The following is a 25398-nucleotide window of genomic DNA, read 5'->3' as shown; positions in this document are numbered from 1 at the left end:
TACCAAACGGCCCTCATAAATGGAACAGAGCAGCAATTCACTTACAAGTATTATATATCATAAGAACAGGCCCTAGTGATGAGCAGGGTCAAACACGTCAGGAGCCGGTGGCTCCTGCTCTCATGTTCCGTATTTAACAGTGAACTGGCAGGTGCCGTTCCTGCTGAGCTGGTGTAAAGCTTCCAACAACCTAATTGAGGGATAACATTGGTTTTAAATGCCCTGAACACTTGGGTCAGCTGCCAGGGCCCCCTGGGTCTGTCCTTGGCCGTGTATTCCCTACAACCTGTCAAACACATGATCAGTAACTTTGGAGAAGAGAGCAATTGCTGCCAGGTGCCCCTTGGCTTCCTGGAAGTGTCGTGCTTCTCTTTTCCACCTTGTGGAAGGGAACAGGCGGGCAGGCACCCAGCAGGCCAGCCTGCTAGCCTGTCAGCTTGTCCGTGTCTGCACACTGTTAGGCCTGCCTCCAGCCTGATTACAATAGTGGGTGCCAGACTGACCAGTCAAGCAGATGCTCTGGGGCAAACCTTTAAAGCACAGTTGTATAATAGCAATATGCTTGTGAAATGCATACTTAGGAAAACAGTCCAAAAGCAGGAAAATGTGCAGGCAACACCTGGATTAAGAGGTACTTTTTTAAACTGTTTCCTTTGCTACATGACCATTGTGTGATGGGATTTGGTATCGGTGGCGGTGGTGACGGTGGTGACGGTGGTGATTGGTGGTAGGGTGGTTTGTGTGTGTGTGTGTGTGTGTGTATGTGTTCCCAATACTCTACAAAGGAAATGTTCTGTCTCTCCCTGATGTGCTCACATCTGGGCAGGCACAGTACCCAAATTACAAGACCCATTGGGATGTGATACCAGATTCATAGGTTGGGGTTAGGGAGAGGGAGTTGCAGTCACCTTGAGGTCATCCCAAGGGGCTGAGAAAGAAGAGGAACCCCAGTGTGCTCCACGTTGGCCTGCACATCGGTCCCCGAGATGACCCAAGACTATGTTAGATTTCACAATTCATGACTAAAACTGTGCTAGATTACTAGGAATTAGAACTAAAAGTAACCTTAAGAGATCATCTAGTCTGACCTTTTAAGTTTGTAAGTAAGGAGACGGAGGGTCACAGACTTGGGTCTAAGATCACGGAACTCTTTCTGTACAAATCAGATCTTGGACCCAGTGTTCTTTCCTCTACAGCTGCATCTGTTATATACAAGGCCACATGAGGATTCTGAAGAAGCGGAAGAAATTTCCGGGCTTCAAGGAAAAACCCAAACATGTCCCTTGGTCCACAACTCAAGCTCCCTGGATGGGTTGGGCACAGATGAAGTGCCAAGCCTTTCATCTGTAACGGTCTCTGTTTGACAGGTGATGCTGGATTTCCTGGTTCTAAAACATCACACACACAATGTCCTACTGCAATCACAGCTGCAAGAAGAATATTCTATCAGGGGATAGTTATTGTGAAAATGAGTAGGAAGTTCATGAAAATTCTTTGGAGTGCTGCCTTTTACACATTTCCGTTTTAGTTAAGATGTGACTTGGATACTGGACAAAGCTACTTGACAACTGCTACAATACTGATTTCTTCCCAATGTCTAAGACATATTCTATTGTGAGGTCATTCTTTTCTAAATGTACCCCAAAGCTGAGGCATTCCCTTGAAAACAAACTCGCTCATACCTTTGTTTCTTAGAGGTTTCCCCTCCGTCCGCAACCCCTCATGTTTTTCTTAAGGCATGCTTGCCAACACATACCCAGAGAAGCTTATTTTGTGCAGTCTATTTCACTCAAAATGCTTCATAGTTGTTTTTTCTCTTAATGAGATATAATTCACATGCCCTACAATTCACCATTTAGAAGAGTACGAGTCAGTGGGCTTTAGTATATTCACAGATGCAACTATCACCACTATGTAATTCCAGAACATCTTCATCATCCAAAAAAGAAACCCCCCCACCATTGGCAGTCCCTCCCCATTCCCATCTCCCTCCAACCCCTGGCAACCACTAATCTTTGTCTCTATGGATTTGCCTATTCTGGACATCATACAATACGCGATCTTTTGAGTCTGGCGTTTTTTACTTAGCATAACGTTTTGAAGGGTCATCCATGTTGTAGCATGTCTCAGTGCTTCATTCCTTTTCATGGATGAATGATATTCCATGTATGCATATACCACATTTGTTTATCCATTCATCAATTGATAGACCTTTAGGTTGTTACCAGTTTTTAGCTATTAAGAATAATGTGCCTAGGAACATTCATGAGCAATTTTTTGTGTGTTTGCATGTTTCTCCTGGATATATACCTAGGAACAGAATTGCTGGGGCATGTGGTAATTCTATGTTCCTAATCATGTTGAGTTCTGCCTAAGGATGGACATGCTTTCAAATTTGCCCAGAAGGACAAGATAGAACAGAGATCAGGCAAACCTCAAGGATTTTGTACTTGTGCACCATATAAAGTCTTAAAATTGTAGAGTTTTAGAAACGGGAGGACTGTAGAGATCTAATATGACCCCATCAGTTTACAAATGAGGAAACAAAGGGTCTTTGCTTAATTAGCAATGTTCCGAGATCACTGTATCAGTTAGGGCTGATGTTCCGCTGCTGGTAATCATGGCTTCTAGTAAAATAGGCTAGTCCAGGCTGTGTAGCACCCCAATGACCTCTTTCTGCTCTATTGATCACTGCCATTGGCTTTCAACCTCAAGCTCTCCTCAGGCTGCGGGATGCTCACCGCAGCTCTGGTCATGATGTCTGGGTTCTAGACAAGAACGAGAGGGAAAAGGGAGGGAAAAAGGCACTTCCGGCTGAGCAAGACACTTGAAAGATCTCTGTCAGGAGTCCCCCAGGGACTTCGATGCATTTCATGGGCCACGTTTCTTTCAGGGAAGGCTGAGAAAAGTAGTCTTTTAGACGGGTGTGTTATGCCCTCAACAATTCAGAGGTTCTGTTAGGAAAGAAGTGGAGAATAGACACTGGATGGGTAGCCAGCAGTTTCTCCCGTAATTAGAGTGGCTAAGAAGTGGCATTAACCCAGATCTCTTGCTCCTCTTCCAGTGTTCTCTGTAGACATAAGTTTGCAAAATGTTCCATGCTGAGAGCCCTCATTTTCTAAAACAGAGAGCTGAAGACTGAGTGATAGATTTCTTGATCCAGATTTCTGAATCAAACTGTTTACTCTCTTGCTTCTAGGCATTTCTAACTTACAGTCAACTGATGGCAGCACATATCCATGACGTCTAGGGAAATTCCTTTCAATGACCTATAATGCAATGTACACGTCAGATTGTCCTGATCCTGAACATTTATTGGTTAAAGTGATGGGATATTTTTTCATGAATATGTTCACTGTGACTTGCAAACCTGGTCTCTGAGAAAGAACCAAGACTACTTTGGTGAATTGCGTGGGAGGAGAGGGCACCAGGGTGAACCATAGGCATGAGCAGCCATGGGACCACCTGGTTCACACAGATGAAATTGTGGGACACACCTGTCCAGGAAGAAATTGGTAGACATCAGAGACTAATGCAAGCAAAGGCCTAGAGGACCAGCCAGTGCCAGGGAATCTGTGGGATGCTCACATCCAGAAGTTGCTGAGAATCTGAGAGGTCAGCTGAGAAGGATGAGCCTTCAGAGGTTAAGACAGGAGGATTCAGGTATTAAGTAGTTTAGATCTTTCAGAGATAATGCTCTGAAGAGCAAACTATACCTAAGTGAGCCAGAATCTGAGAAGCAACTTTTCAGCTTCTGCTCTCTTTTAGATCTCTGGGTAGATAGGCATGATTTTAGGATCTCATTTACAGGAAAAGGGAAGGGAATCAACATTTACCAAGTGCCTATTATGCACTAGGAATGTTACCTTAGAGACTCCAGTGGAGAGTGGAGAGAGAGCCTGATTGTGTCATTTATTAACTTTGGGACCTTTAACAAATAACTTCACCTCTCTAAATCCCTCTATAAAACAGAGGTCCTAATATCTTCTTGAACAGAGGATTAAATGGCATTAAGGTATGTATAGTGATAAGAAAGTGATAATAGCCAGGATTTATTGAACTTGTGCTCTTTGTTACACATTTATCTCATTTTATCCCCTCAGGAATACTGTGTAGTTTGAGTGCTTTTGGTTGTGTCTGACATCAATTAAAAATTTGCTTACAAAGGGTTAAGGTTGGGAAATTACTGGTTCACATAATTAAAAAGTCCGGGAGCGATTTTTCAGGTTTTATCATGACTACATCTGGAGCCTCTAAATAAGTTCCCAGAACTTTCCCCTTCTCTGTTACTCTCTTGGCTCTGCATTCTTCTGTTTTGGCTTCATTCTTTGGCAGGATCTCCCCACAGAGTGGCAACTTTAGGTTCATACCACTCTATTGCTAGAGAGCAGAGAAAAGAAGAACCCAGACTGGCCAGACCTGTGTCATGTGCCCATCCCTGAATCAGTCATGTGGTCAGGAGAAAAGGGATACTGACTGACTAGCCTGGATTACATGACCTCCTAGGAGGTGGACGGGAAGGGCGGAGTGACGGGCATTCTCATCCTTTAGGGAATTGACAGTTCCTAATTAAGTAAATTGCCTCCAAATCATCCAGCTGTAAGTGGAGGACGTGGATATAACCCCAGGGTTTTCTGACTCCAAAGTGCTTGATGTTTGCAATTTAACACCAAAAAAAACTGGTCGTAGTCAATTAAAAAGAGCTATCCAGAGCAGTAGCTGAGATCGAGGACCTGATTCAGAGATAGCAAATCTTCAGAGCTTCCATCTTGCCTACAGGCTCAAGTCTAAATTAAAGGCACTTGACCCCTTTACTTCTCAATATTCTCTTATTACTTTCTGTATGAATCCTCTTCTCCAAATGAAATTACTGCACTTCCCATCTCCCACTTTCACCATTGCATACGCCATTCTCCCTCTCTAGAATATCCTATTTCACTTCTCTTCCCCACCTGCTTTTCAGTTCTTAAAGCCATGTTAAGGTTTTACTTTTCCTGAAAAAACTTTCTTTACTCTGATGCATTATGCGGCACATTCATTGCATTTTTTGTTATAATAAAGCACAGTCCTAGGAGTCAGGCAGCTCAGTTCTGGTCCTGACATTTTCATTTCAATTTTGGCTATTGTTCCTTGGTTCTCCATTACGAGTATTTTTTACTCCACTTTTATCTCCACTACTGACTTATTTGAGTTTATGTTTTTAGTGGTTGCTCGAGGGCTTGTAATATAAATCTTTGATTTACCACCATCAACTTTCAAATAATGCTATCCCACTTCACACATACTGTGAGATCCTAAAAACAGTGTGCTTCCATTTCCCCTCTTGTCTTCCATGCTTTTGTAGCCATATTTCGAAAACTCAACTATACATTGTTTTTGGTTTGCATTAAAGAGTTATTTTAAGAGATTAAAAATTAAGAAAAACATATTTATCCACATATTTGCCATTTTAGGTCTCTTTGTCTCCTTGGATGGATCGCATTTCCTTCTGCCTGAAAAACCTCCTTTAACATTTCTTGTAGTGCAGATCCACTGGCAATGAATCTCTCAGCATTTGTTTGGCTGAAAAAGTCTTTATTTTGCCTCATTTTTGAGAGGCTTTTTTTTTTTTGGAGGAAGATTAGCCCTCAGCTAACTACTGCCAGTCCTCCTCTTTTTGCTGAGGAAGCCTGGCTCTGAGCTAACATCCGTGCCCATCTTCCTCTAGTTTGTACGTGGGACGCCTACCACAGCATGGCTGCCAAGGAGTGCCATGTCCGCACCCGGGATCCGAACCAGCGAACCCCGAGCCGCCGAGAAGCGGAACGTGCGAACTTAACCGCTGCGCCACCGGGCCGGCCCCTTGAGAGGCATTTTTGCTGGATGTGGAACTTTAGGTGGACAACTTGTTTTCTGTCAGCACTTTAAAAATGTCATTCTATAGACTCTTTACTTGAGCTGTGTAAGCCAAGAAGTCATCAAGATTATCAACTTTGTTTCCCTATGTGTAATTTTTTTTTTGTCTAGTTGCTTTTAAGATGATCTCTTTATCACTATCTTCCAGTAGCTTTAACAGGACTTGCCTTGGTGAGGTTTCCTTTATGTTTATTCTAGTTGGGATTCATTGAGCTTCCTGAATCTGTGAGCTTATAGTTTTCATCAAATCCATAAAATTTTCTACCAAAATTTCTTCAAATATTTTTCCATCGCCCTACCTTATTCTGGGATTCCAATTATACGTATTTTAGACTTCTTGACATGGTCTCACAGTTACTGATGATCTGTTTATTTTTTGTTCAGTCCTTTCGATCTGTGCTTCAAAGTTTGACTCCTATACCTTCAACTCACTGATCTTTTCTGCAGTGTGTAATTGCTATTAATCTCATACAAGTATTTTTCATCTAAGATATTATATTTTTAATTTGCAGAAGCTCTATTCGTGTCTTTTAAAAATATTCCGTTTCTCTCCTCTTTGTGTTCATGTTTTCCTCCACCTTCTTGAACGTGTGGAGCATATAATGTACTAGCTGCTTTGTGGTCCTTGTCTGCTCATTTTATCATCTTTGTCATTTTTAGGTCTATGTCTATAACAGATTTTATTCATGGTTATGGGCCATATTTTCCTGCTTCTTTGTAACTTTTCATTGGATGCCAGACACTGTGAGTTCTATGTTGTTGCCTGCTAGGTTTTCTTGTAGTCCTTTAAATGTTGCTGGACTTTGTTCTAGCACACAATGACATTGCTTCGAGTCAGCTGGATGCTTTTGAAACTTGCTTTTAAGTTTCACTAGGGTAGGTGCAAACTATTCTTTGGTCCAGGGATAATTTAACCACACTATTAAGGCAACGCCCATGTGTCATGAGGTGCATCCATTCTAGCTAATAGGAACACAAACCATTCCCAGCCCTGTGTGAGTTCTAGGAATTGTTTGGACTATTGCTTTTCAGTTGTGCTTTCCCTATTCTCAAGTAGTGTCTAATCTTGCATTCTCAAGTTAAAGACTGGAGGCCCACCTGGCTTGGGCTCTCTGAATTCTAATTTCTCTCCTCTCAACTCAGTGAGAGCACCAAGCTCTGTTTGGGTTCCCTTCTCTGCACTGCAGCCCAGAAACTGCCTCCACAGAGTAAATTGGAGCAATCACATGCCAACTTCATTTGTTTCCCTTTTCTCAGTGGTCGCTGTCATGCATTGTCTGATGTCCAATGCCCTGAGAACCATTGTTTCATATATTTTGCCCAGCTTTTTAATTATTTTCATCAGGAGGGTAAATCCTATTCTTGTTGCTCCATCTTGGCTAAAAGTAGAATTCCTCTCTTTATTTCCTTTTGATTAAGATATGTTTTATTGGGGCCAGCCCAGTGGTGCAGCAATTAAGTTCACACATTCTGCTTCTCAGTGGCCCAGGATTCGCTGGTTCGGATCCCAGGTGCGGACACAGCACGGCTTAGCAAAAGCCATGCTGTGGTGGGCATCCCACGTATAAGGTAGAGGAAGATGGGCATGGATGTTAGCTCAGAGCCAGTCTTCCTCAGCAAAAAGAGGAGGATTGGCAGTAGTTAGCTCAGGGCTAATCTTCCTCAAAAAAAAAAAAAAAAAACATATGTTTTATTTCCTTCTATCTACTAATTCTCTTGTGACAATATCTGTCCTGCTTATTTGCTCTTTTATTTCTTTTAGTTTAGACTTATGATTTTTAAATTTTTACCTTTTTTCTGAGTTCTTTTACTTATTCATAAATATTTCTTTTCTCCAAGGATCTCATTTCAGAGTTTTTCTAATTTTAACATAGTTTTCCCCTCATATCTGTCATCCTTTTCTTGATTTTTTCTTTTTTTAGCTAATCTGTAATTTTAGGTTACAGTTTTCATCAGTTTGGATCTATTGTCTTTCTGGCACACTTTCATCATCTGTAGAGAATTATTCAGCCCCTAATTCTTCTTGCTTTTATTAACAGTTTTGTTTGAATTTGATCATGGTCCTTTTCTGTTGCCCATTTTTTAGTGAAATAAGTTTTCTTATAGTTTTAGGAGTAAGAGAAAGTCCAGGATGGTTTAAGAGCTGTGTGGCTCTATAGCTCCCCCTTCTGTTGTTTTCAGAAAGTGATGATTTTTTTAAAAGCAACCTGCTCTGGGAAATCTGCATCAATGCTCCTCCTTCATTTTTACCAGAATCTTCTTTTTCCTTTGCCACTATTAGTCCTATCCTCCGTATTATAGAATCTGCTTCCAGCTGTTTTTCCTCACTCTAGGGCTTGTTCTGAAAGGGAACTTTTCCTTTTTAGGTTGAAATTTCATAGGGTTAGTTTCTTGGTCTGATTTTTTGGTGGGGAGGGGAAGGGAGGATGGTTAAGGGAGATTCAAAACTATGGTCCCACTGCCACTATCTTCCAAGTATCCTAGAATCTAGTCGTTTCTAAAGTCTCCTAGCTTCAATTGTCATGTTTCTATTTCATTATCCATTTATTTCAGCACATATTGATTTGGTACTTATACTATGTGCATGACACTGTGCTAAGAATACAAATATGAATAAACATACTCTAGCCTTCGAGGAGTTTCCAAGCCAGTGGGGGAGACAAATATAAACACAATTAAGTACAACCTGGCTGTGGGAAATGCTGTGAAGTTGTTATGGAAACACAGAGGAGACATCAACTAATTTCTCATTGGTTTGAAATCAGGGCAATTTTCATAGAGGAAGCAACATTTGCATCCTCCCAAATTAGAAGATCAAATGCAAGTTTCGTAATAATGAGAATCAGGCTTCTTGTAGGAGGGCGGACTGATTTAAACAATGGCTCTTGAAGCAGCCAAGATCTGTTATTAAAGAAAATGCAGCTATGTAATTAGCGCTGTCTCCTTTACAGAGCTGCGTGCTTCTCGTCATCATCATTAGCCCGGGTTCTTTTTTCTTTTATTTGTTTTCCTCTTCCCCTAGCAATTTTGACAGGTCTCTGGGAGGAAAACAGCATGGCTGTTACTTGGTGTAGGTTCTATCTCTTTCTCTTTGTAGGAGATGTGCCGCATTATAGCTTTCCATTCTTCTGCTGACAGAGAAGTCCTGCACTGAGCATTTCTGCCTTCTTGACCTGTGACGTTCAGCCCAGCCCCGCACCAGCCCATCACCTGGGCAGGCTCACAGGCTGGCTCCCCAGCTGGCATTTCCCACAGTCATGCCCCTTTGTTTGGACATTCTCATAAAAAGCCAGCAGGTTGATGTGTGTGCTGACACAGGAGGAGGGCCGGCTGCCAGCCACCCCGCTTTTACCCAGAGCAGTCCTTGTGGGCAGGTCTTCATTATACAGCACCAATGTGTGTGTCTTGCTTCTACTCACAAGAATGAGTTTCCCCCGAATTTTTTAGTGTTGAATCCTGTATTCAATTAAGCAAGTTTCAATTTAAAAATTTAAAAAGACATAGAAGATGTGGTTATTTTCTTGAACTAGCAGGATTTCTTCAGTCCATGCTGTGAAGGCTGCGGCCAGGAGGTGAGAGAAAGAAAGGTGTGAGCTAAGGAGGACCTTGTGCTCCATGAGCCCCAGTAGTGGCCATCCTGGAGGGGGAGGCTGCAGGAAGACCTGCCTGCAGCTGGTGACTGAAAGACGAGGAGGAGGAAGAGACTTCGGAGTCCAGGAGAGAGGGGGTCAGCAGCCTTCCCAGGGCCCCTCCCTCCTGTCCTTCTGGGTGCCTGCCACCCCCACGCCAGCTCCCTTAGCCCGTGCCCGGACCTTGAGGCAAGTCACTGCAGGATCACCACAGCTCCTGGCCTCTGGGCAGTCACTGACACCCCCAACTTCTCATCCAGGTGAGGAAATCCTTTTTACAAGATAGTTCCATAAGATGAGGTTAGAAACTTCCTGGAGGAAATTAGAAATGCTAAGGCTTGGAAGCAGAGGACTTGTAAGCTACAAGATTCCGATCCCAACTCAACGGTCTCACAGATTGTCTCGGTGGTGCTGCTCACAGGGCTCGCTCCACTTCCTCTTCCTGATGTCAACCCCGTCTGAGCCCGGCACCGAGCAGACAGACTCAGTCATTCCCGTCACAGTGGACCTGGGATGGAGTGCTCAGTCCCCCAGGCACCAGCTCCCTTCTTTCTCTCACCCCTGGGCACGCCTGAGGCTGGACTCCTGGTCTTGGGCTGCCCTGGGGGTTCTGTTTTTTTCCCTCAGGTATCTCTGGGTCACTGGGGAGGACGACACTTCCCCTCTGGATAGTCAGCATCTCTCTTTGGGGCTTCGAGGCTTCTTGAACAAATCCTTCAGCTGCCTCCATCCTGGCGCTGGCCTGGCGTTCCTCCCCGATCGGTCCTACTTCTGGGCTGTACAGCTTCCCCTCACACAGCTCATCATCCCTGAGAGTTGCAGCTTTTAAGGAGGTCCCTCCCTTTGTCCCAAACGGGCTGGAGTCTGGGCCTGATTATGCTAGAGATTATGGGGACTCACCAGGAGCACCTCCGTTCCTGGGAACACACCGGCCTCCCAGTGGCTTGACAACCAGATTCTTCTCACATCCTAGTTTCCTTATTCATATTTAAACCATTCACTAGGTCTCTAGTTCCTTCTGAGTGGTTTCTCTAGCTTCTAGCTTATACGTCCAGCCATAAGAGGAAAGAAGTCTTTTGCTACCTGTTCTGTCAGTTACTCAGAACATCAAGGCACTCTGCCACCAGGGCCCAAATGATAAGCAGGCTTCATTCCACTTATAAGCCATGTGACTCAGGCAAGTTACTTAACCTCTCTGGGCTTTCATCTCTGCATCTATAAAATAAGAATGATCATTATGCCTGCTCCATAAGGTTCAATTCAAACGCAGCACCTGGAACAGAGCATGGTACAGAGTGCTGCTAGATACTATCAGCGGCTGTCGTCATCATTGTTGATAACGTTAGAGGCAGTGCAGGAGAATTGTTGCTTCTTAAACATAGCCCCTCCCAGGAGGCATAGCTGGAACCCAGGCTGGAGAGCAGGAAGATGGTGACACCACATGGTAACTGAGTGGGGTGGGGCGGGGGAGGGGGTCATGGACACAGGAGTCTTGCTGTGGGTACTCTGAAAGTATGAGGTTGAACCCTATGAGATTGCTGACTGGGGGGAAACCATCCATTTCTGTTGTGTAGCCTGACGTGTAGCCTCAGGCAGAGGAGACCTGGGGCAGTGTGGGCATCTCAGGCCTCCCAGCTCTTCTGACTGGTCCCAGCTCTCCCGATGACTCATCACTCGGGGAGAGCTCCTTCACTGGAAACAGCCTGCTCCTCAGCTGGCATTTTGTTAAAATGCAGATCCTGACCAGATGGGCTGGGGTGGGGCTGGAAAGTCTATATTCCAACAGGCTCCCAGGGGCTGCTGCTGCCGGAGCGTCCTGTGGGGAATAGGGCTCTAGAATGCTGTCGGCAGAGTGCTAGGCATCCCAGCTCTGGAGATCCCAGAGTTAATCTTTCCCTTGCAACATTAGCAAATTAAAACAAAATACAACAAAGCCCCAGAAGGGCCCGTGGTGTCTGCATCACACGCCCCCACTCCCACCTGTCTGGACAGTTTCATCATCCACATTCTTTGCTGCGAACCCACTGAGCCTATTAGAAAGGATTTCTTCCTTCCTTCACTGACCATTCATTCCGGTTACTGAGCACCTGCCATCTAAGAGACACTGCACAAGGAAGAAAAATCCCCACCACGCTTTGAAGTGCAGTTGAATGATGGGGAATGAAAACCTGACCCTGTTACTTCTCCTCTTACAATTCTCTTGTGTCCTCACATTAAAAAGTGCCAGTGCCCTAATATGGCATTTCTAGAACTAGCTGAAAGCAGGCCTATGCCCTCGCTGACAGCTCACTCAGCCTCATACCCTATGGTACTAGAAGCCTGTCCCACAAGCGCCTGCTCAGAGCCGGTGAGCCTGGGCTCCTTCCCCGAGCGCCCTCCCCCTACAAACACTCGTCCCACGTGGTCACTGGTCAGTCATAACCCGCTTGCCCCCTTCAGGATGCAGCTCACCACCACTCCTCTCACAAGCCTTCTCTGAACACCCAGGTGGGCCTCCTACACCCCTTTGGTTCTGATCATTTTATATTGAAATTCTGGTTCTCTCTCCACCGTAAGTTTCTCAAGTGTAGAGAAATGTCTCAGTCGTTTCTCCATCAACGTAGTTTTGCTGAACTGACTTTTAACTACCACACCACCTGGTTGAACTCCTGCCTGCAGGTTCTCCCATCTGAGATGCCCAGGGACTCTGACCTGCTTCTGACTCATTAGCTTCGGCCTCCCAGCAGCTGGCAAAGGGCTGGGTTGGAGACTGCTGAGGAATGAAAAGAGTTCCCGGTGAATGTGCGTCATCCATGGTATGTAACATTTTACAGCCCAGCTGTCAGGACCGAATCCGTGAACCCCTGCAGGACGGGACAGGCTGAGGAGAATACGGAGCAGGCAGGGCACGGAGGACGGGGGACACGTACCCAAGTCTACCATGACCATGTTACACTTAGAAATAGAGCGACTGGGAATTCTAGGTGTGCTCCCACCCTGGAAAGCTCCCAGCTCCAGGTGTAATGAGATGAAAAGGGAATCCAAACGCTTTGCAGCTTCTAAAACTAGTCCTATCTTACTTCGCCTAATGTTTGAAATCGCTAATCTTTCCTCATTGGCAGCTTTTGTAACCATTTCACTCTTATGTCATTGAATTGTTAAAAATCCATTCTTTCTTTTTATGAGAAAGGGGTTTTGGAAAATATTTTATTTTCTTGCTCCTCTCTTGAAATCACAACCCCCATTCAAAAACCACACATGCACACACAAACCAACAACAACACAAAATAAAGACTTTTTTTAAACTTAATTAGGCACATAACCCATTTTTATTGTAGAAAGAAATATATATAAGTAAAACGATCATTTCACCTCGTCCAACCATTCCCAGGTAAGCAGTTCACACCTAGCGTGTATCTTTCCAGATTTATTTCTGTGCACATACACATGCATATTTTTACAGAAATATGATCATACAATGAATACCGTGTATAATGGTACCTTGGGGTCAATTTAGATTTATATCTTGGCGTCTATATAGGTCTGTATCGTTAAGACTGCGTAGCCTTCTGCTGTATGGATGTACAAAATTTCTTTAATTCCTTGTCACTGGACATTTTGTTTCACTAATAATTAGACCTTGTAAACCACATCTTCGTACCTCTGTCTCTGGTATAATTATCTCCTTACGACAAAGGTCTAGATGTGAAATTGCAAGGTTAAAGAGATTATCAGCATTTTTAAGGCTTTGTGATGTTGTCTTGAAGGTGTATCGTTACCTCTTGCTTCCACACAGAGTCCTCTGTGTAGCCGGTGCCCAGTCTGTAGTTTTCTGCACAGGCGAAGCCAGCCTGGCTGCCCAGGACGATGCTCCCGCCCAGTCTGCCAGCCTGTGTGCAGCTGAGCAGCTGAGACATGATCTGGAATTCAAATGTCCTCTGGGCACCACAGGGGCAGTCTGGAATCTCCTGTTCTTCAGGAATATTTTCTCCAGAAATCCAGATGGCAGCAATCCCTCTGCCATGTCTGAGACTCTGTTCTGGTTCAAGGACTATTTTAGTTTTAAACTTCCGGAAAGTTTTCTCTTCCCTGGACTCATGTTTTGCTCTGGAACCCAATTCTTCTTCAGGCGCTTCTCCTGTGCGCCCGGGAGTCTCTGAGTCATCTTCCTTTTCCAAAACTTCAGGCATAATCTCACCTTCTGTTTCTATTAGGATTTCAAATTCTGGGGAGAGGAAGTTGCGGTCCGGAGCTGCACGGTCCACACTACCTGATTGTGTCCAGCCCTGCTCACATGCCAGTCCCAGCCTAGAGTCTCATGCTCCCGGCTGAGTGATGTGCCTGGTGACAGCTGGAGCATGCTTTGGAGCCGAAATAGCCCCAGACTGCAGAGATGGGCACCAGGCTTGAGCCTCAGGCACGGATTCGCCTGTCTCTGAGGCAGGACCTCAAAAAGTGGCTCATGTGGGTAAAAATCATTTTTCCTGGGTAGCTGACTCATAAAAACTCGCAGGCGGGTGCAGCAGGGCGGCTGGCAGCAGAGGAGGAAGAGGCGGGGGGAAGGCGGCGGTGGCTGTCACCGGCGGCACGAGGTGAGCGTCCCGGCCCAGACGAGCCAGCTCAGCGCGCCACCTCCTCCGCGAAGCCAGCGGCGCAGACCCCGCCCGGGCAGCCGCCAAGGGACACGCGGGGAGCCGGTGCGGGGCCAGGGCGGGCCCGGGCCGTGGCCCACCGCCTGACTGGAAGGCACCAGTCCCAAGACATTCTTCTGTCTTATGAAAGAGAATCAGCAAAAATGTAACATAATGGTTTGAGGCCGTCAGCTTTGCAGGGCGAACTTGTAAATCTCCACGAAAGCATCTTTTCAGGGTCATGACGACAAAGGGGTTTGTATGTTGCGGTGTTGGAGTGGAGGGGGAAAGAGACACTATTAAATCTACTTCTGATATTTTGGCATTGCATGGCTTTTGTAATTCAAATGCCTGAAATAAAAACATTTTTTAATTCCAGTGGAAATGACATCAGTCCTTCAGCATCTCCAAGAATACCTGACGTTTGTTTCACCCACTGAGCCATCGGCTATTCTGATCCTTGGCTCTTTCCCATGTTCCCCCAACTCTGGGCCCTCATTGCAAACGTTCTGGCAGTCCTGGCCACGGGGTAAGAGCTATGGTAAATTGGAAGAGAGTTCTGATTTTGAACAGGATGGTAACGTGGTGTTAGCGTGACAGCTTGCGGTGGATAATCTGGTGATGCTGGCAGGACAGATCCAAGGGGCTGGAAACGAATCAGAGAGCTCACCCAGTTCACTCAGCTTTCTAGCTCATAAATGAGCTATCTTGGGTGGCAGCGCTTGGCTAGCACATTCTAGTTTATGTATCATTCGCATTACTCATTTTCTGAAGACTCCCATGGCGGCCAAGTGAAGGGAAAAGGCGAAACTCAGTAAAGCACACCTCGCAGAGGTTATGGAAGGAGCTGGACACAATGTCACAATCCCCATAGGGCCTCGACACTGGCAGGATGGGAAGCCTGGCTGGTCCTTTGCCTCTCTTCCTCCGTGTATCACCGAACAAACAAACAAAAAAGCCTCTAGGCTAGGGTTGAAATTATGGAGCGGGGCTGTCATGGGTTTGCAGGCCAGAGTAAAGGTCAAGCCACCGTCAGGAAGGCTGTGGAAAAGAGAGTGCTTTACATGGACCACAAGTTAGCTGGCATCTCCAGCTCCCACTAACCACGACGACTGTGTCTTCCGTAGTAGCCGGCATCCAGTGTGTCAACCTCAACGCCAGCCTTAGAAGCTGTGTTCGTGCCACCAGTACCCGACTTGGGAAAATCTGGAGTTGGTGAGGTGGCTGCTAGGTTCTTAAAATTTGACCTAGATCTCATTTGGGGGGTGTTTGTGTGTGCATGCGGATATCTTTTTTACCTCCCTTCTCTCCTCACACTCTCTCTTAAGTTTACCCACAGACTTACTGTTTTCACTGTTCTTCCTTCTTTTGTGTATACCTGAGTTTCACTCTGGTTTCATTTTCATTTAGCCTAAAGAATTCCTAATGATTCTGGTCGCCAGTTCCACTGTGTGTGTGTGTGTGTGTGTGTGTGTGTGTGTGTGTGTGTGCTGGGGAGGGATGTCTCCCACACCACTACCAAGCAACTCTCCAACACCAGGTCAGTGTCCTACAATTCAGCTCAATTCTGACACTGTCTACCCAGAGACAGCATCTGTCTATCTCTATCTAGCACTGTCTGCCTCCCTTCTCCACTAAAGATGCCAATGGCAGGTCCAGGTTGGCACCTGTGCTTCTGGCTATGGATTGGAGGTTCCCACAACCCCTCCTTGGGTTTGATTATGGTATGTGCCACTCACAGAACCCAGAGAAACAATTTACTCACTAGATTGCTAGTTTATTGTAAAAGGCTGTAACTCAGGAACAGCCAGATGGAAGAGATGCATAGGGCAAGGTATGGGGAAAGGACGTGGAGTTTCCACGCCCTCTCCAGGAGAAATACTATCCCCAAATCTCCACGTGGTCACCAACCTGGATGCTCTCCAAACCTTGTCCTTTTGCGCTTTCATGGAGGTTTTATTACATACTCGTGATTGATTAAATCATCAGCCATTGGCAATTGATTCAACCTTCAGCTCCCCTCCCCTCCCTGGGGCTCAGGGAGGTGGAAGTGAAATTTCCAACCCTCTATTCACATGGCTGCTTCTCCTGGCAACCAGCCTTCATCCTCAGGTGTGGTCCAAAAGTCACCTCATTGACAAAAGAGGACACATTTATCACTCTCATCACTTAGGAAATTCCAAGAGTTTTAAGATCTCTGTGCCAGAAAGGGGACAGAGACCAAATATATATTTCTTGTTATAAATCAGAATATCACAATTTCTTTAACATTATCTTGTAATGCAGGTCTACTGTGATACACTCAGTTTTGTTTATCTGTAAATGTCTTTATTTCGCTTTCATTTTTGAAGAATGTTTTTACTGGATATAGAATTCTAGACTGACTTTATTTCAGCAACTTCTCTACATATTCCATGTCTCCTGGTTCGCACTGTCTATGATGGGAAGTCAGCAGACATTCGTGTCTTTCCCCATAAGAAACATGTCTTCTCTAGCTTCTTTGAAGATTTTCTTTACCACTGATTTTCATCAATTTGATTATGTTATGCCTTGCTGTAGTTTTCTTTGTGTTTATCTTGCTAGACTTTGTTGAGATTTTTGGATATATAAATTGTTATTTCTCATCAAAGCTGGAAAAAATGTTAGCCATTATATTGTAAAAATTGTTCTGCCCCAACTCCTCTCCTCTTCTCCTCTGGAATTCTAATAATATGTGTGTTTGATATTGTCTCACAGGGAACCGAGGCTGTATTCATATTTAAATCCTCTTCTTTCTGTGCTTCAATTTGATAGCTTCTATTGCCCGTCTTCAAATTCACTGCTTTTTTTTTCATTGTCCAGTCGTCTATTAAGCTCATTCAGTAAAATTTTCATTTCAGATATTGTATTTTCAGTTCTAAAATTTCATCTTATTTTTTTAATTGAAATATCATGCACATACCATAAATCCATTATTTTGATACCTACCATTTGTCTCCTCACTGTGTTCATGTTTTCCTTTAAATCTTTTAACATATTTATAACAGCTGTTTTAAAATCCTTGTCTGATACTTACATTTTTTTATCTGTCATTTCTGGGTCTCTTTCATATTGCCTTGATTTTTTTCCTGATTATGGGTCACATTTTCTTCTTTACATCTCTAGTATCTTTTATTTGAACGTAGGACATTGCAAATGTTTCATTTTTGAGCATTTGAATTTCGTTATCTCCTTTTAAAGAGCGTTGGGCTTTGTTCTCCCAGGTAGTTAGTTTACTTGTAGATCAGCGTTGTCCTTCTGAGGCTTGTTTTTAATCTTTGTTCGGTGGATCTACAGTAGCCTTTATTCCTTAGGTGTGACTTTTCTGGAATTTCTACTGAATGTTCTGGGTATTCACTGAGATATCTCCGTGTGGCTGGTCAGAACTCAAACGTCTCCAGGCCTGTGCAAGCTTTAATTACCCTGTAGTTGCTCTTTTCCCTGGTACTTGCTCTTTGCATGGCCTTGTGGAATCTCACCTGTACCTCACAACATCACAACCTAGCTCAGCCAAAACCTTCAAGGGTATCGTGCAGATTTATGGAGCTATTTCTTTGCTTGTCTTTGCAAAGTCAGCCTCCCTCATTGTTCCAAACATCTGTCTCTGCCTTCTCAGCTCAGCAAGACTGCTGTGCTCTGCTTGGGTTCCTTCTCTCTGTAACGCGGTTTAGAAAGTCTTGCAGGCAGAAAGCAGAAGTGATTGTAGGGCTCACCTCATTTGTTTTCTCTTTCTTTCATAAGTTAGAGTCCCTGCATGTCTATTTTCCAAGGGCTGAAAACAGTTGTTTCATACATTTTATCCAGTGCTCCAGTTGTTTATGGCAGAAGGGTTAGTCTGGTATCAATTACTTCCCATACACTCTTTAATGAAGCTTTTTTTTTGGTTATTATGTGGTAAAAACAAATAGCACATTGGTTCTGGGGAAAGTTTTCCATGCCTTTAAAAAATAGCTGGGCAAAAATAAATAGTGCCTTTTCTGCCTCCGAAGACATGTGATGCCAGGAATTGTTGCCGCAGCAACCATTTGGCACCATGAGAGAAGCCCATCCCTCACTGGACAGGCCAACAGACTAGAAAGAGAGAAAACACCTGGGTCTGTGATAACATCAGTGAGATGATGTAGTTAACTAACTCTGACACTGCCCTAGCTCTAAACTAGCAGTTCTGATTTATTTTGGTCTCAGGGGCCCTTTGCACTCTTAAAAATTATTGAGGACCCCAACAAGCTTTTGTATATGTGGGTTATACCTAACAATATTTACCAGATTATTAATTGAAATTGAGAACATTTTAAAATATGTATTTATTAATCCATTAAATTAAATGGATAGTTAATCCATTATAAAATCTAAAACCCATTACATATTAACACAAATAACACTTTTATGAAAAATGATATTTTATAAAACAAAAATAACAGTGACATGAGTGGCAGTGTTTTATTTTTTTGCAAATCTCTTTAATGCCTGGCTTAATACAAGAGAACTTAATTTTCATATCTGCTTTTACATTCAATCTGTTGTAATATGTCATTTTGGTAGAAAAACGGTAACAAAACCTGGCCTTACCCAGATATGTAGTGGGAAAAGGGAGGAGGATTTTTATTCCTGTTCAGATAATTGTGGATATTCTTCTCTGGTAGTACATCAAAAACTTAACAAGTGGTAGTTCCTTCAAGGTTATTTGCAATGTGGAATCTGGAACTAGCTCCACAAATGTTTTATACTCTATTAAAGAGCTCAGCAAACTTTTCCATAAAGCGTCTGATAGCAAACATTTCCCCCTCTATGGGCCATGCAGTTTCTGTCACAACTACTCAGCAACGCCAGTGCAGCACATGAGCAGCAGAGACAATACAGGGACAAATGTGTGTGGCTATGCGCCAATAAAACTTTATGTACAGGACCTTTTCTGTAACAAACTCTTTGTAAATAACTCCTGACTCCTGCTCTATTACACTGAAATCCATTGGTCCATCTTGCACTTGGAATGGATGATTTTGATCACAGAGATCCCCTGAAAGGGCTCCAGGGACCCTCAGGGGTCACTAGACTGCACTTTGAGAACTGTACTTTACTATTTTTGTTATATAAGTTGTTGTTTGTTTTTACTGAGATATAAGTGACATATAAAATTTTATTAGTTTCAGGTATACAACATGTTGATTCAATATTTGTGCATATTGCGCAATGATCAGCACAGGAAGTCTAGTTAACATCTATCACCACATAGTTACAAATTTCTTTGTGTGATGACAACTTTTAAGATCTATTCTCTCTGCAACTTTCAAACACAATACACTATTATTGACTATAGTCACCATGCTGTACATTACATCTCCAGGACTTATTTATTTTATAATTGGAAGTTTGTACCTTGTGACCACCTTCACCCATTTCTACCACCCCTCACCCCAGCAACCACCAATCTGTTCTCTGTATCTATGAGTTCGGTTTTGTTTTGTTTTAGATTCCACATGTAAGTGAAATCATACAGTATTTGCTTTTCTCTGTCTGACATTTCAGTTAGGATAATGCCCTCAAGGTCCATCCCTATTGTTGCAAATGGCAAGATTTCCTTCTTTTTTATGGCTGAAGAACATTCTCTCTATATATATACACACAAATTTTCTTTATCTATTCATCCATCGATGGGCACTAAAGTTGCTTCCATGTCTTGGCTATTGTAAATAATGCTGCAACGAACATGGGGGTACAGATATCTTTTTGAGTTCGTGGTTTTGTTTTAGTCAGAAATACACAAAAGTAGAATTGCTGGATCTGAGATATGTTTTTTATTGTTAACACCCCTTTCAGTTGGATCTTCTGTTGCTTACAGCCAAAATCATGCTAGCTGATAACTTCCTGGGTACTTTCTCAAGCCAGGTATAGGAACACCAGTTTCTATCTGGGATTCTAGAAAATGGCAAACTCAACCACATCCCCTCCCACCAGTTTGGTGTGCCAGCAGTAGAGGAGAAACAGTAAGATGCATGTCCAGACTGAGAGGTCCGGAGGCAGCGCCTGGGAGACTCACCAGGCCCCAGAACGTTGCAAGAGAGCTTCAGAAAGTTTTCCACGATTTCACTGGGAAGGACAGAGGTAGCTGAAAGAGGGCCCAGAGAACCAGAGTCCTCATTATCTAGACAATGGGTGTATAAGTCAGGTTCTCCAGAGAAACAGGACCAATAGGAGATATATAAAGAGATTTAGTATAAGGAATTGGCTCACACGATTGTGGAGACGGAGAAGTTCCATGATCTGCCATTGGCAAGCTGGAGCTGCAGGAGAGCTGGTGGCATAGCTCTAGTCTGAATCTGAAGGCCTGAGAACACAAAGAGTTGATGGTGTAAGTCCCAGTCTGGGGGTAAAAGAAGATTGATGTCAACTCAAACAGTCAGACAGAGAGTGAATTCTCCCTTCCTCCATCTTTTTGTCCATTCACACCTTCAACAGATTGGATGATGCCAACCCACATTGGGACAACAATCTGCTTTCTTCAGTCTACTGATTCCAATGTTAATCTCACCCAGAATCACCCTCACAGACACACTCAGAAATCATCTTTAACCAAATATCTTGGCACCCCATGGTCCAGTCAAGTCGACACGTAAAATTAACCATTATGATGGGACAAGACAGGATATATCAGCATGGACTTTATAATGGGAGACACAGGGGAATGCGGGTACCTGAAAAGGTGTGAGCAGGGATAGATGACAGTGAAGGGGGAATGCAGGACACCCCTCTCTTGCCTGCTCTGGCATCATGTGCACCTTGTATAATTTAGAATCAACCTCAGAGAGAAGTGGGGAGGATGAAAATCCTGAACTGACTCAAGGTCTCCTGAATTGACAAAGATTAACCTACATTGACTAAGTTGAAGTTGTTTCCATCAAAAATAATAGGGGATCACAAGGTAGAAATTAAGGCCAATTTTAGGAAATTTAGGAAACTTTAGAAATTTTTTCATAAACATATAGTTTTAGTTTATGAACTAAAAATACATGTTCCATAAAAATGGACACCATCAAATCCAAAAATTTTGCCAACCTGATGAAAAATGATATCTCAGTATCATTTTATTTATATTTCTTAATTATCAGTAAAGACAAACATTATTCATACTGGGGGCATTATTTTTAAATCCACCACAGAGCTTTTGAATTCGGTGCAATTAACATTTACAATATAGGATACCCTAGACATAATACTTGGCTTTGCTGGCTATTAAAATCAACAGTGAATACCCCAGAAAAGCTATCAAACATAAGAGAAAGAAAAGCCTGCTCTTAAAGGGCCCGTGCACAAATTCACCCATTCTGGAAACCAACACAAAATCTCAAGAAAGAAAGGTGTGTAGCTCTTCAGTAAAAGGGACTCACATGATTGGCTCTGAGCACATCTCAGAGAGGCAAGAGGTAGCTGAACCTACCTTCCCAGGGACTAAGACACTGGTGGGAGCCATTATTGTGACATAGTACAGGCATGCTGACACTGATGCTGGCAGATGTCATAGGAGTTCTTCCCCTGGCCTGTTAGTGCAGGGGTTTTCACTAATTTAACCCAGCTCAGCCATGGCAGGCAAGCCTCCCTAGTGACTGGCCCTGCCCACCAGCAAGCCCATGAGGAACTTGTGGGCTCATGTAGGCAGGGTGTGTGGGATCTCTGCAACAGGGCGAGTGGGTCTTCCTTGGTGGGGTGGGGTGTGCGCGTGGGGCAGGACTGTGTTGACAGGGTATGTGGGCCCGCAGGCGGTGGTGCTTATCAGTGACAGCAGTCTTGAGCTGCTGGCCTTCTCAAACAGCCACATAGATCAGCCCCACCTTCCAAAGCCTGAAACAATTGCATGCTCCTGTGCCTGGGGCCGGCCCCACCCAGCTGTGCTCCTGAGAGAGCTGCCAACAGCCTTGAAGGCCAGAGGCCTACAGCAATCATGAGCCCCTCAGTCTAGCAACCAGCCATACTGGGGGCCTGACTCACTTAACAGCAAAATAGCAGCAGGCGTGTGCTATTAGACCTTGTAGCCAGCTGTGCTGGGGCTACTTCTGCCCAATAAAGTCAATAAAGGGACCATAACAGCTGCATGCAGCTGAGCCTTACAACCAGCCAGGCAGGGCACAAGCCTAGCCTACCTGTGCACTGGCAGCAAGAGCAACCTCACCACAACAGAGGGGCACATGTAGCCCACACAGGGGAGACCCCGGGAACATTTGGAACTGGTGATGAGAGGGAGGCACACTGCAGGGCCTCAGAAAGCACCTCTTACATAAGGCCACATATCCAAGATCAGGAGAGGTAACCAATCTACCTAATAAACAGGAATAAGCATAGAGAAAGAGGAAAAATGAGGAGACAAAGGAATATGTTCCAAGTAAGGCAACAGGACAAATCTTCAGAAAAAGAACTAAATGAAACAGAGAAAAACAATCTACCTGATAAAGAGTACAAACTAGGAGTAGAATGGATGAACGCAGTGAGAAGTTCAACAAAGAATTTGAAAATATAGAAAAGAACCAATTAGAACTGAAGAATACAATAATGGAAATGAAAAATTCACTAGAGGGAATAAACAACAGAGTAAATGACACAGAAGAATAGATCAGTAAGCTGGACAGAAGAATAGAGGAAATCACTAGAACAGAAAAAAAAATTAATAAGAATGAAGAAAGCCTAAGGGACCTCTGGGACAACATCAAGCACACTAACGTTCATATTTATAGGTGTCCCAGAAGGAGAAGAGAGAGACAAAGGGGCAGAGAATCTATTTGAAGAAATAATAGCTGAAAACTTTCCTAACCTAAAGAAGGAAACAGACATCCAGGTACAGGAAGCAAAGAGAGCACCAAACAAGATAAACCCAAAGAGGCCCACTATGAGACACATTATAATTAAAATGTCAAGAATTAAAGAGAGAATCCTAAAAGCTGCAAGAGAAAGGCAACAAGTTACATACAAAGAAAACCCCATAAGGCTATCATCTGACTTCTCAGCAGAATGTTTACAGGCTAGAAGGGAGTGGCATGATATATTTAAAGTGCTGAAAGGAAAAAACCTACAGCCAAGAATACTCTACTCAGGATGGAAGGAGAGATAAAGAGTTTTCCAGACAAGCAAAAACTTAATGAATTTATCACCAATAAACTGGCCTTACGAGAAATGTTAAAGGAATGTTTTCAAGTGGAAAAGAAAAAAAATAGGAATAAGGAAATTCTCAGAGGGAAAAAATCACTGGTAAAGGCAAATATACAGTAAAGGTAGCAGATCAACCACCAATGAAGATAATATGAAGGTCAAAAACCAAAAGTACTAAAATTATCTATTTCCATGATAAGAGGTTAAGTGATACACATACACCCAAAAAAACGTTAAATATGACATCAAAAACGTGAAGTGTGGGGGAAGGGAGTAAAAGTGTAGCGCTTTTAGTAAGAGGTCAAATTTATGAGACCATCAACTCAATATAGATTGCTATTTACATATGTTAGTATATAGGAACCTCATGGTAATCACAAACCAGAAACCTATAATAAATACACAAAAAAATTAAGAGAAAGGAACCCAAACATAATACTAAAGAAAGCCATAAAATCACAAGGGAAGAGAAGAAGAAAGGAACAGAGAACTACTAAAACATCCAGAAAAAACTAATAAAATGTCAATAAGTACATATATCAATAGCTACTTTAAATGTCAATGGAGTAAATGCTTCAATCAAAAGATATAGGGTGGCTGAATGGATAAAAGAAGAAGACCCACATATATGCTGCATACAAGAGACATACTTCAGACCTAAAGACACTCACAAACTGAATGTGAAAGGATGGAAAAAGATACTCCATGCAAATGGAATGAAAAGAAAGCTGGGGTAGTAATATTTATATCAGACAAAATAGACTTTAACACAAAAATTGTAACAAGAGACAAAGAAAGGTAGTCCATAATGATAAAAGGAACAATCCAACAAGAGGATATAACACTTGTAAATATCTATGCACCCAACATAGAAGCACCTAAATATATAAAGCAATCATTAAAAAACATAAAAGGAGAAAGACAATACACAATAACAGTAGGGGACTTTAACACTCCCCATACATCAATGGATAGCTCATCCAAACAGAAGACCAATAAGGAAACATTGGCCTTAAGTGACACATTAGACCGGATGGACTTAGTAGATGTATACAGGACGTTCTATTCAAAAACTGCAGAATACAGGGGCCAGCCCAGTGGCGTAGTACTTAAGTTCACACACTGTGCCTCAGCAGCCCTGGGTTCACCATTTTGGATACCAGGCACAGATCTGGCACCACTCATCAAGCCATGCCATGGCAGCATCCCACATAAAATAGAGGAAGATTGGCACAGATGTTAGCTCAGGGCCAATCTTCCTCACAACAAAACAAAAACAAAAAACAGAATACACATTCTTTTCAAGTGCATATGGGACATTCTCTAGGATAGATCACATATTAGGCCACAAAACAAGTCTCAATAAATTTAAGAAGATTGAAATAATACCAAGCATCTTCTCTGACCACAATAGTATGAATCTAGAAATCAACTATGAGACTAAAACCAGAAAAGCCACAAATATGTGGAGATTAAACAAAATGCTACTGAACAACTATTGAGTCAACAAAGAAATCAAAAAATGCCTGGAGACAAAGTAAAATGAAAATACAACATGCCAAAATTTATGGGCTATAGCAAAAGCAGTACTAAGAGGGAAGTTCATAGCAATACAGGTCTTCATTAACAAACAAGAAAAATATCAAATAAGCAATCTAACAGTGCACCTAAAGGAATTAGAAAAAGAAGAACAAAGCCCCAAATCAGTAGAAGGAAGGAAATAATAAAAATCAGAGTGGAAATAAATGAAATAGACACTAAAAAAATAATAGGAAAAATATCAACACAACTAAGAGTTGATTCTTTGAAAAGGTAAACAAAATTGACAAACCTTTAGCTAGACTTGCCAAAAAAAAAAAAGAGAGAAGGCTCAAATAAATAAAATAAGAAATAAAAGAGAAGAAATTACAGTGAACACCTTGGAAATACAAAGGATTATAAGAGAATACTGTGAAAAGCTATACCCCAACAAATTGAATAATCTAGAAGAAACGGGTAAATTCTTAGAATCATACAACCTTCCAAAACTGAATCAAGAAGAAACAGATAATTTGAATAGACCAATCACCAGCAAGGAGTTTGAAACAGTAATCAAAAACCTCTCACCCACA

The 25398-nt window shown here is 43.0% G+C and overlaps 1 long non-coding RNA gene and 1 pseudogene across 1 annotated transcript in view; both read right to left on the bottom strand.

The window, feature by feature from the left end:
* LOC139077212 (uncharacterized) overlaps positions 1-21604 on the bottom strand; it is a 29354-nt gene extending 7750 nt beyond the window's left edge. The window contains exons 1-2 of the long non-coding RNA XR_011529531.1: positions 21538-21604; positions 20386-20477 (exon numbers count right to left, since the gene is read on the bottom strand). This is a non-coding gene — a long non-coding RNA (uncharacterized lncRNA). The remainder of the gene's footprint in view (positions 1-20385; positions 20478-21537) is intronic.
* LOC103542903 (programmed cell death protein 2 pseudogene) lies at positions 12920-20001 on the bottom strand (annotated as a pseudogene).
* Positions 21605-25398: the final 3794 nt, after the last annotated feature.

This window comes from Equus przewalskii, chromosome 19 (assembly GCF_037783145.1).
Source record: "Equus przewalskii isolate Varuska chromosome 19, EquPr2, whole genome shotgun sequence".
Classification (NCBI taxonomy): domain Eukaryota; kingdom Metazoa; phylum Chordata; class Mammalia; order Perissodactyla; family Equidae; genus Equus; species Equus przewalskii.
Note: the sequence above shows the minus strand (reverse complement) of the source record. Positions and strands in the feature narration are given on the sequence as shown.